The sequence below is a fragment of the Aptenodytes forsteri genome, unplaced genomic scaffold (assembly GCF_000699145.1).
Source record: "Aptenodytes forsteri isolate BGI_AS27 unplaced genomic scaffold, ASM69914v1 Scaffold241, whole genome shotgun sequence".
NCBI lineage: Eukaryota > Metazoa > Chordata > Aves > Sphenisciformes > Spheniscidae > Aptenodytes > Aptenodytes forsteri.
Window position 1 is genome coordinate 3,527,826 of NW_008795252.1, and position 13,155 is coordinate 3,540,980.

The following is a 13,155-nucleotide window of genomic DNA, read 5'->3' on the forward strand; positions in this document are numbered from 1 at the left end:
ACAGTTTAATTTAGCATCTCAAGTACTCTCTTTCCCTCCCTCTTACTTTCTTAGTCCTGCTCCCCAGTACCAGCCTGTGTAACCCTACGCAGAGCCAGATAGCCTCTCCCTGTCCTGGCAAGCGTAATGGCAAAGCGACAGTAAGGTTGCTGCCTCATCAGACCGCTTTCCCGTAGCACCGACTTCTTACCGGGCGCTCTTCCTCCCTACATCCCAGCGTGGCTTATGGCAAAGGAAAGCACTGTTATTTCAATTTGCAAATGGGGAAAACGAACCGTGTAATTACACCAGTCCCTCCAAGAGGCCAGTGTCAGAGCCAGGGATCAAATTCTGAAATGATAGGACCACATTTACCGGACAACTCTTACTTCCTTGTTTATTAAACTATCCAGTAATGTAAAGATACATTAGTAACAGATGTGAACCAGAGCGGGAAAGCAGAGTTCAGTGGACGTTCCTCCTCTGTTTCTGTTCCAGCCCAGATCTGAATGAGATACGAGTAAAAGAAAAAGCTCTCCCCTCGCTGTCTTTCTTGATGCAAAATTAAATAAAAGTTGGACTGGAAAAGATCTTCCATGATCCAGGTCTCTCTACAAGAGCGCGATAAGCGTTCAGGGGGCAGGGTGGCAGTCCTGAGGAGAAATGAGCACCTACTATTCCCTCCAAGCTGTGCCAGCTGCAGGCACTCAGGAGCAGATCTTAAAATAGTTGAACTGCATATCATTCAAAGGCAAAAAAAAATTAGAAGGCAGATGTGAAAGCAGTAGTGTGGTTTATGCTTTACTTCTTAAAAATAAATGCTGAGGCTTTAAGCCTTCACTCTCTGTTTGGTTTACATAATTTAGAGGGATTAGCTTTTTCCATCCTCCTAAGAGAGCAACTGGTGAGTGTCTATTTTGCATCTGGGGAAATGTGTGTTAGTCTCGAGGCCTGACATTTGTTTTGTGTCTATGGAATTCACCCTGCATGGGGCTGTCAAATTAAATACTATAACTGGCTTTTCCAAAGCAGCAGATAATTTATTGGTCATTAAAAATCCTAGTGGCTGTGCAGTCTGCTTGCGCTGAAGTCTCTTATTGGTGCCAGGGCATAAGAATTCAGTAAACGCTAATCATGGACACAGGCAAAGGTTTCAGGTGGTTGAGACCCACAGGGCTGGTGCAGGACCACTTCAGTTGCTGTTTGTTTCCTCTGTACTCACTGTGCTTCTCATACATAACATCGATGGGTTTGGGGTTTTTTTTCCTACCCAAAATGGGTTTCAAAAGCCTTAGGTTTTAGTCCTATAGACCAAGGACCACCTTGCTTTGTCATAAGCAATGGTTTGTTGGTAGCTGTGGCTGACATGGTGTATTTTCTCAGTGGCTTTGCCACTTGTGCTGATCCTAAAGCGTGCTCATGGGTATTATCCTGGCATGGGTAATGAGATCAAGGTTTTCCCCTCTGAAGACCGTCACGTGACTGACTGCCTGAACGATGGGGCAGGTTCCTTTTCTGCCCTTCCGCCTTATGAAAATTTGGGAGAAGGGAAGCAAAGCTGAAGGTACGTGTGGTCTGATCCCGGATGGTCTGTGTGCTGTCAGTCCGAATGCAGCCTGATCCAGCAGAAGTCAGGAGCACCCGCTTTCCCAACCCACAAGAGCCATGTGTCTTAGGTTTCTCCCTCTTGTCCCTTGCGTCTTTGGTGAGTCATAGTGTTTCACAGCCTTAATTAATTTTTGAAAATAACACTTTGGTATATTTGAAAATAATATTCTTGTTTTACCAGGAAACGGAGTAGTTCCAGCACAGGAGGATAGCTGGCTTATGGGAATTATTGGCTGGAGTGGAGCTGAGGGAAACCCACTCCTTTTTGTAGGCTCCTTTTCTGCGATGTCAAAGCAGTGAAGTGTATCAACCCATAGTCATCAGTGAGTTTATCTGTGGCTTTATGACTCCTAGGGGCAACACTGAGCCTTGTAATAGGGCAGAGCAGGCGACCTCCTCTTCCTTGGTGAGCTCAGGCACTGCAGACGTCTTGCTGCTGAAGAGCTGGGCCCAGCCACGCTGTGAACATGGAAACTGCAGCTGCAGGTCCATGGCTGTGTAGTTACTCCAAGGTCTGTAACGTGGGCCTGCACCTCATGATGCAAGAGATATAGCTGGCTTAGTTCCCTTGTTATCCACACCTGGTTGCATCCGTTTTTGCTTAGGAAGGTGCCCACCAATGGTCCAGAGCAAGAATTTTGGTTCATTTATGGTCTGGTAAATGCCTGCAGTCAGCCAGCATCTGCAGTCAAAGCTTCAGACTACCCCTGTTCACCAGAAACCCTAATGGCTGAGGAGCAGATAATGAAATAGGAATGCGAACAACTTGAAATGCAGATGAAGCCACAGACTCTTAAGTCAAAGCAAAGTGCTGTTTCAGGATTGATTAACAGAGGTGCATCCAAGCAGTTACAGTTGACAGAAGTATTTTAGAAAGGCGCACAATTTTAAGTACCACTAAATAATACTTTACTGGCTTAGTAACATATCTAAGTGTTGCCAAAGTCCAGAGTGTTCTTTCTGTCTGGTCTGGAGGTGCTACCTGTTTATCATCAGAGTCTTCTACTGGCTTATCATTTTCATTCTGGATGCTTATGGTGTATTTTCTGGAGGTGTTTCTGTTGTAAAAGCTAATGGCATTTGCTTCCTGAAAGGTGGGAGAGAGGACTGGTGTGACACTGCAGGCCTGACAGCTAACACATGAAGAGGATGTATGAACAGGAAAGGAATACTGAAGGTATGGTATTTTTTGTCCGAAGCTGGAAATCCCATTATAGATGACAATTTTGCAGGTTTCGACAACTTCCAAAACAAGATATGGGCATGGGGTTTGATGAGACTCATGAGAGAGGAAAAGATGACGGAGACCTGATTTCAGGAGGTCATTTAGGAGTCTCTGAATCCTATGGAAACGAGTGGCATTTCATCTTCTGAGCACCTGTGTGCAACTGAGTCCAAGTGTCTACAAACTGTAGAGCAGATCATGCCGTTGGTGACATGGATGAGGAAACAAACTCCTCCGGTATGATTCCTGCAGCAAGGAAGGGGTTATTGAGCTCATGACTACTGTCTTTGCTGCTGCTGTAGAAGAGCAGCCCAGACCTGCAGTGAGGATTGCTCTGGAGCAGAGCGCACCCGGCCAGAGCTGGATCCTTGTCTCAAACAGCAACCTATTGGTGACTTGGTTTACTTTTTCGCCCTTCCTTCCAGCACTCTCCTGAGAGCTGAGATGATACTCGATAACTAGTAGAAAAACTTGTTAACACAAATATTTGTAGCTATTACTGAAGGTTCGCGGGGAAATGTTCGGATTGTTTTCTTCATTTTCACAAAATATCTTCCAAATGTTTTTGTGTTGGCTCTCGGCAATGTACATAAATCTGTTCAGTTATGCTAATCTAGCACCATGAAAAAAATTGCAACTCTGTCATTAAATTATGGATGAACTTTGCTGTTAGTTTGGTTTGTAGTCAATATGAAGTATTGTTGTTTTAAATTAATATTGCATTTTCTCATGTTTTCCCTCGTGGCTCATGAAACACTGAATTTATAACGATGGGTTTTCTTGAGTGTACGCTAAGGATTTATAACTTCTCTTTCTCTCAACTTTTTCCTCACTATTTAGAAGAAAAATCAAATACATATTTTTAAGATGCAGGCTTCATTACTTAATAAGTGTTTATTTCTAATGTAGTAAATAAGACCACAGTCCTGTGAAGATTTGTTTGTGTTTAACCTTACATGGACAGGCTTAATGGAGTGGCCAAGGAAGCTACAGCTTCCCCATTAGTATCACTGGATACTACTGAAGTAGTGGTATACTTCAGTATTCCACTGAAGGTGGGCTGTGGAGTCGCCTACAGAATCCGGGCTTCAACATTTTGTTCCATTTGGCTTCACAAGGTGCCAAAACAGGGCGCTGGAGATGGACATGGGATGCTCTTCACAGCGTCTTGTGGATCTCACACATGCAAATGCCTCTATGCTATGTCCTAATGCAGGCCTTCTGTCTCAGTAGGCATTTGGCGCATCTGCATGGAGGCATGTAAATACACAGCTTGGGTTTCTTGCAGTAGCAAGATTTTTATCAGGTGTATTTAATAGTGATACATGTGCAAAGCTGAGAGGCACAGCTCAATAGGAACTATTGCTAAGTAGAGTAGCGAAGCATGAACTCACGTTTTATAACACATGGCTAATGGATACTTTTCATATTGCCCAAGTTAAAATGCATAAATTCTGCTAATCTGTGTTTCTTCTCACCTGTGCCATTGACTAGGTTGTATCCTGACAGTCTGCCCTTAAAAATGGGCAAGCTGTGACTCCACACTCATGGGAAGACAGCAGTGACTGCACTGACTTCATCCAAACTCCAGTTTAGTACATTATTATTATTGTTTTTGCCCTTTGCTTAGGGTTTGCTTTTCTGGTATTGTTATTTCTCCCTCCGCACTTACTCAGATCACAGAGAGATCCTTTAATAGGTGTTTGTTAATGTAAAATTAATTGCTGTATAATCCTAAAAAAAGCAGGGTGACTGTAACTCTCTCGTACATATTTATAATGATTAAATACCTACTTGCTTTAAAACCGGAGAAGTTCAGTTTCTACACCAAAGTAAGTTTGGACTAATAATTAAATCACCTACATAATAGTCTGCAAACTAGCTAGTACTCTTCTGCTAGAGAGATTTGTGGTATGGTTTTAATAAAGTACAGTTATAGAATTAAAAACCACTGGTAACAGTTGCGACAAATTTTGCAACAAATGTGCAATACCAGATTTTATTAAAGTACAGTATAGAATTAAAAACCACTGGTAACAGTTGCGACAAATTTTGCAACAAATGTGCAATACCAGATTTTATTAATGAATGAGTTACACTGGTGTGTCATCTTAATTTCTTACAGATGTATTCATGTTCTTTGAAAGGACCAGTGGAAATTGTCATAAATTCATTTGCTATTCATGTAAATGAATGCTAGCCCTTATTCTTCCTCAATGGTATTATGATTGCAATGTGGATTGCCATAGGGACCCCACTGTAATTCATCATTGCTTCAGTGTTCAAATTCTCTGGTGGAACCAGATATTGGTGTCGACAACATCTGGAGTTTTACGTCTTTCATCTTTTTTCTACCTCCTTCCTTCTGTTTAATCAAGAGAATGGGAAGGGGAAATTGCTGCCATTGTTAATATCTTCAAGAAACTGAATGACTGCTAGGACTTTGGAGGATATTTAGACCTAGGATGTAGGGGATACAGGCCTGTTCACAGAGGTGAGACTGAGGAACATCTGCTTTCAACACACTGCCAGTCAGCAACATGCCAGTCAGCATGGCATGCCCAGAGAGGCGGGAGGCCACACTTCCATCTGCCATTCTGAAGCCAAGCGGTGGATTTGACAGGGGATGCCCTTTCACAGGAGAGTGTCTTGGCAACCACAGTACATATATATATGTGTGTGAATATATACCCCATTTCTTTCACTGGGGCTGTTTCATGTTGTATAAAACAGTTCTGTACTTGTATCAAGGAGAGAGGTAGGTTGTCGTGGATTTTAAGTAGGAATCTTTATCCATGCCTGACCAAATCCAGACTTGCTTCCTACCAAAGCCCTTCAGATGCTAGTCCATTCTCAGGGGCAGGGTTTAAATGAGCTCAGGGATACACTGCAAGGGAAATCCTGAGTGTCAGCTATTCCTCAGCATAGACCATGTCTGCCTGTCCTTGCAATGTATGAAAATACGCTGCTTTGTGGGAATGTGACCATGGCCAACATCAAATAGACACGTCAGCCTGTGTCCTTCCTAAAATGGCCTGATAACATGTACAGCAAGGTACTGTGCAAATACTGGGTGCAGCCAGGTAGCAGGGTAGGGATACACAATGCTGTCAGAGAGCATCCATAGACATAGCTGAAAGGGCTAACCCTGCAGCCCTGTGGCTAGGATGAAGACAAATGTAGCAGTCCCTACCACAAAGAATATTTAGTTACATTTAGGAAAACATCGGTGTGATAAAAGGATAGCATCCTGCCTCAAAACAGTGTGGTACTTATGGATAGGGTACAGTCTTGTGAGTTTGGAGAGGGCTGGATTCAGAACTCTTCAACAAAAGGAAAAATTCAACTTGGCATCCTATACATAGCACTGGCTAAAGATAAGGTAAAGGTAAAAGGGGGAAAAATGAAGAAATTGTCACCATGAGAGTAACTTTCTTGACTTTTTTGTCTAAACTATCCAGAACTGAAATGCTTCATTTTAGGTTAGCCAGACCACTGCATTAACAGAAAATGAGATTTTTTTGGAAGAGAAACAGACTTTTTTACTTTCCTTGGTTTCTCACTGATTTCTAATCCTGTGTGTAAGAGACAGCAATTTTGTTTATAAAATCCATTAACGTTTATAAATTCTCCAGAAACGTGCTTTTGTGCTTTCCTCTGTCCTGTCTGCAGTGCTTGGGAGGAGCTCATATATAGAGATAATTCATTGTCCTTCTTCAAATCTAGCCCTTAAAATTCCTCCTTGCCATAATCCCTAAAATCAACTTGACAAATGTTTGCCTACAAATATGTTATGACCACTGCCTATCATGCTGAGTAATATTTTTACAATCTTTGTCCTTCTCCATCTATCCACATCCATCAGTTGTCTTCCAGGACTATGAGCGTGTTGTGGTAGGGAACCAACTTCTGTCCATCCAAACGTTCCGCAACTGGAACAACCTTTGCACAATTCACGTCGATGGGATGGTGACACATCTTGTAAACATCTTGAAGGAAATGTAGTAAGTACATTTTTCAGTCAAGAACTAGATGATCTGCTGTCCATGAGTCTTGCAAACTCAAATGTGATTCACATACCCAGGGTTGTTGGGGGCTAAATGACTTCTGTCCTCCAGTGCGTGCTTGAACTACGTAATTTTGCCTTGAAGTGCACCTGTGTATTCCTTCTCTGTGGTGCTGTTTTGGAGAACGATACTCTGGGATTTATATTGCCACTTTCCTCCACAACATCTGGGGACAAGATCTGGAGGAAAAAAAACGCCAACTATTTAGATACTTGACTCCTATGATGTGTTAGTGTCATCTAAATACTTTTTTGGGACTGTCCCTGAGTTCTTTATGTATAAGGTGATGAAAGATTTCAAGCGGCCTTGGATCCTTCTCTGCTCAGGGCACAGCTGGTGAAGGAAATGGGCTCTTTCGGCATTATGGGAGCTAGCTGGAGCTGGTAACAGGCACTGAGCATTTCTGTGCTGCTCTATGACTGTAGGACACGAGGTGATGGCGCTAGTGGATAATCCGTCCTCATCTGGAAATCATTATTGTTAATCAGTCTAGCTTTTGTATACTAATTACTGTTATCATATTACTTATCAAACTTTCTGTGAACTAGTTTCTGAGACTGTGTGCGCGCTAAAAGTTTCAGTCAGCAGCAAAGACCTTTAGGCACCATTTGTAAATGAGTGATTAATAAACCAACATAAAAGTTTGTTAAGACAGAATGAGAGAAGCAGTCAGAGATACCCTCCAACAAAACAGAAGGTAATGTTAACAAACAGATGTTACAAAATCAAATTTCTCAGCATATTATCCTGTGGGGTGGAGAAACTCTGAAAGGACTTATTTTAAAAAGCAACTAGTAATGCCATAATTTCAGAAATATTTTCAGCACATGTTAAATTCCCATGGACTCCCTGTTCAACTGAAGGCAAAGCTTGAAGGATTCAATAAGACATAAGCAATTAAAAGAGCAGAAAGAAATACGTAAGATTAAGTCTTTAGTTCTTTACCCAGGCTTCCCATCTTCGTATAAACACAAATCCCATGGAAAACAGTGTAACATTATTGTGGAGATTAACTAACCAAGCAGTAGCTACTTTATTTAAGCTGCTCATTATTTCAATATCCACTGATAGTGAGAGAGCAGGAATACAATTAAGAGTACTCCTTAAGGAACACTATCCACTAATGCCTCCACTATACCTTTCATTAGTATGGTATCATCCATAATAATAATGTCTTTAAAAAATCCATTAAATATTTTGGGCCCCAGTTGAACAAAAGATTAAAAAAATAAATGTTTCATTTTGAAATGCTTACAGCTAATACTTAAAATTAGTTTAATGTCTTTTTTTGTTTTGGCTTTATCCAGAAAAAAAAACCTACAGGAAACTGATAATTTAGAGCAATGAACATAGCTGCAATATCCTTGCATGATTAAAGAACATCCTGTACAATGGTATGTTGTTTTTTTCATTTGTTACTTGAGTTTTCTGCCTCAGGAATGAAATAGGATGTTTTCTCTAACGTCACAAGATTGTAGTTCAACCATTTCATGCATACAGGTGCACAGCAAATGGGCACTGAGAAAGAATACGTCAAGTGAAATAGCTTAGTTATAAGAATTTTACAATATTTTGGCTGGTGTTGGTTAAATTTATTCTAAACTGTGGATTCTTAAACACAAAGACCAGTACTTTTTCCACAGTCAAGAGGATTTCTGTTTACATCTGTTTAAGGACAGTGGTAATCTGAAGTCCTTGTAGCAAAGAAAGAAAGATCAAGACTTTTCTGTCATGTTCCATATCCAGACTGAAACACCAAAACAACAGCTCATTGCTGTCCTTGCAACAAAACAAGGAGATGTCAACATATTTGAAAGTGTCATACACAAATCAGGGAATGGCGGTATATCTCTTTTCAGTAAAGTAACTCTGATTAATATAGTATAAATGGTAACATAAGAGTTCATCATTTGCTTACCTAAAAGTTTTGGTAAAAAATGTTAGAAGATAATTGTGTTTCAAATTCTTCGACGTCTGTTTGGGAAGTCTTTAAGAGGTCAGGATATTAATGAAGAATTCATAAGCACATTTTCTGAAAATCAGGCACCCAGAGTCGTCCGTTGCTTTTGAAAACACCAACTCTTGTCTAAAATTACTGTTAATTTAATCAGTATTCATCTTTTGGGTGATTTAATTAGCGGATGCTTAATCTGACATATCTCATACCAGTTTGATGTTCAGAGAACAGCGATCCAGTATTTTGTAAATACTAGTTCCATACTAGATGTTTCCAAGCAAGCAGCCAAACTGAGGTAGGCCATACCATGCATATGATGTGGATGTGTGTCTGTGATGCTTTGCATTTCCTGCTAGTCATATAAGTATATTGGAACAAGTTTTCTGTTGTATTTAAAATTACAGGTTACTCTATATCGTTCCCTCTCATGATTCAGTCAGACAACAGGCTCACAGTCCAGCCTGAATACAACATGATCATATGCGGCAAATCAATTACTGGAACGTGGGAAAAAGTGTCCCTAGCTGTGGACGGTGTCTGTAGCTAGTGTCTCCATTCTGGGCATTACTACTAATGGTATCCTCTTAAAAACAGCTAGGGGTGGAAGGGTTATTTCATCTATCTTTAGCCATTTAATACACATCTAGTCTGAGCTACTGATCTAACTTTCTGCAATCCATGGAGTTACCTCTAACAGGCAGTTCATCTTACCTCTCTCTGAAGGCATCTTGGAGCCTCCAGTGTTTCAATACAACCTAACAACTTACTGCTGATACAATCTACTTCCAGCAACCCTTCTCACCCAGCTGGAGAGTGGTCACAGGCATCCTACCTCCTCTTATAGTCAAAGTGACCTATTTTGGTGAGATACGTTGAGTCTAGCGCACTTTTTTTTTTTCCATTAACTGTAAAGTGATTTTAGTTGAGTAGCTCAGACAGAGCCATTTACTATTGGCCAAATAAGTCCTATTTCCAGCCAAAGTCTTGAAGGTTTAGTTCTCAAGGTCCATCCCTATAAAGTATATTTCCCAAGAAGTGACTGCCCCGCAGCTGGAGGCGCAGGACTTTTCTCCAGGAGTTCAAAATTTGGCATTCATATTCTATGTATGTGCCTTACCAGGCAGGTTTGTGGCTTGCTTTCTTGTTTTTACAGAAGAGGAGAAACCTGTAAAAATGACATATATTTGTGGTACAATCTTGTACACAGTTTTGGTCTATGGACAACGGTTTGTTTTCCAGACCACAACAGAAGCATTCTGGAAAGCTTCATATGTGTCATTCCTGAGAGCTTTTCACCCAAGAAACTTTGTCTCTTTGTCTCTCTTAACTCCTGGTTTTGTATTCCTCCAGCTTTTACAATTAAAAAACAAAAACAACCAAAAGATCACCTAACCACTGTAATTGTGAACTACAATCTGCCTGTCTTTATTATAAGATCTGAGGCAGTCACCATCATCAACTGCAGCTACATAAAGGGCTTGATTGCTCCTTCTCTTGAGCCTGAATGGGGGAGACAGCTTGGTTTTGAGGAGGTCCACTATTGTCCTCAGTGCTAAATCCCACTATTACTGCCCTGGCAACCACAAGCCCTTCAGTAAAACAACCATCTCCAGATGCACACAGCTATTTAACGTGGGGTTCAGGGTGGCACCTCTTAAAAGGTACAAACTAGCAGTCTTTATTTAAAAATTTGAATTCCTAGGCTGAATTTCAAATGAAACAAAGATATTTTCCCTTTTAGGTGTTCTGGGGATGCTATGGTGAGAGGAATGTATTTTTATGTCTTTTTTAAGGCAGGCAGTGTGTGCATTCCATGGCCCTGTGTCATCTGCAGCATTAAGCCACCTTCTTCCCTGATTTATATTAATCTTGTAAGCACCAAAACTCTGCTAACTATCCAGCCAAACTAAAAATAACCTCTGAAAATAATCCAATGTAAAAATGTTTGCCTTCCAAGAGAGAAAGCAATCTACTTTTTACAGCCCTTCTACCATGTTAAAACACTGATTAAGTTACTAGTTACTGACAGTACCAAGAAATGTAAAGAAACTAATTGCTTGTGAGCTGCTTCTGAATGATAATTAGAGAAACCTGGTGTAGGTGCAGCTTTGAACTATCAAAATGCTGTTAGACTAACACTATGGAAGAAATATACTGAGCTCTTAAGATAACAGTGTTTATGCATGGAAATTTCCCTAATGGCGTGCAAATTTATCCCTCCTTTCTTTGATTTGTGCCAAGTGTTGAACACTCATCCTGTATTTTTAAGAGTGTTCCTGATTTTGTTCATTTTTGACATGACTAATTGGAAGGTTGTATTAAGTGATCAAAAATTTGCAGAGCAAAACTAACACTAGCAGTGTGGCTGGGCATTAAATCCTACTTTCCATGTATAATTCAGCTTGAAAAAGCGTAATATTTTAACAAAATGTATACCTCAAAATAAAAAGAAGAAGAAAGAAGCATTGCAATAGTTCTACCCCATAAACCTAAACCAAAATTGGGGATGTGGGTTCATGATTTTGGAGGCATAAAAGCATAAATAAAATTTAGGAAGGGAGACTCATCTTTTTGAATGCCACTCTGTTGTCAGTGGAGAAACTGAAGGAGTCCTCCAGGTAATTCAGGACACCTGCAGAGCTTGACTTCTGGTTCATATAACTCTTAGCAGCAGCAGCAGCTCCTGATCACTGCTTACAAATGGAGCAAAGAAGTTTAGCCTCCCTATGTAAAATTAATTTCTTGGAATTAATCCCTTTGCCTGTTAAGACTTGTAACTCCCCCAGGTGTCTTTCCACTCATGTGCCAGGTAAGGAGATAGCATGTAGGGATGCAGACTTCTAGCAATATTTATTAACGGCTACATCAACCGCAAATGGTTGTTACGTGAGCTCCAAATTGATTGGAAAAGGATCACTGCATACTGTGTGTGGTATAAGGTGCTGAAATGTGGTAGCCAGCCAGCTCCTGGCACAGGAAAGAAATTTCTAGATAGGGGCCTTACCAAAGCTCTTTGGATATTTTCATTTAATACATAGGAAAAACAAAGAAAAAAGACCAGACCGTTAATGGCTTCTTTGTAATCTGTTGGTGTTGGGTTTCAAACTGCTGAGACTGTAGGAGAACAGCATTGGAGCTCTGTAGCCAAATCGTAACAAGAAATGCTTTCCCTCTGTTATTTAGGAAAATAGCAGTGGCTGAGTGATCATTTCCAAAAAGAAGTGGGGTGAAGAACCTTCAGATCCTATGTCTGCCTGGTTTAATACTTTAACTCTGAAAAGCTTTCTCAATCCAATGCAATGAATTGGGAATATCTGAAAAAAGGTGCTGGTAAAGCTTGTTTACAATAGGGTTTCAGTCACTGTGTTTGAATTATATTTACTCAAATCCTCTCTGTTTGGTACGCTTGGTCTCTGACAACAACATTGACATTTAAGCACCACCTTTAAAACAAAGGTCCTACATCTCTCTGTAAGGTTTTTCTGCAATGACTGTAACAATCACTGAAATGCAGAAAGGATGTGTTTATTTCTAGGCTACCTAGTCTATTGTATGGCAGGATTAACCTATTCACTCAAGGTTTTAGAATGTAACTGTAATTTTCATCCCCTGTATTTGTCATGGACTAAATAAGGCACAATATCTGGGGTCTGTTAGCCCATGATTGGGGGGTGCAGAGCAGGTAAGGTGACTGCTTTGGTTGTAGCTCATTTTAGCATGCATATACTAAACCTGGAAGAGTCTAGAGATTAGCACAGCCCTGTGCAAGGATGACAACCATATTTATGAGTTCTTCCACATCATGGCATGTGGTAACATGATGGAGCTTGTCTGACCTCAAAGCTCAGCAGGGTTAGACCCCAAAAGTCAGTACTTGGATGGGAGACCTCTGGGTGCTGTAGGCTTCCAGCTTGACATAAAGGGGGGGGAAAAAAAATCACCCTGAGGACAATCAGTCCTTGGAAAGGGCTACCCAGAGAGGTTGTGGACTCTGTCCTTGTGAACTTTGAAAACCTGGCTGAAGAAAGCCGTGGGCAACCAGGTCTCCATTCAGTGCTGAACCTGCTTTTAGCAGGAGGCTGAGCTGTATGACCTGCTGAGGTGGCATCTGTCCTGGTTTCAGCAGGGATAGAGTTAATTTCCTTCCTAGTAGCTGGTACAGTGCTGTGTTTTGGATTTAGGGTGAGAACAAAGTTGGTAACACACCGATGTTTTAGTTGTTGCTAGGTAGTGTTTACACTAGTCAAGGACTTTTCAGCTCCCCATGCTCTACCGACTGAGAAGGCTGGAGGTGCACAAGAAGCTGGGAGGGGGCACAA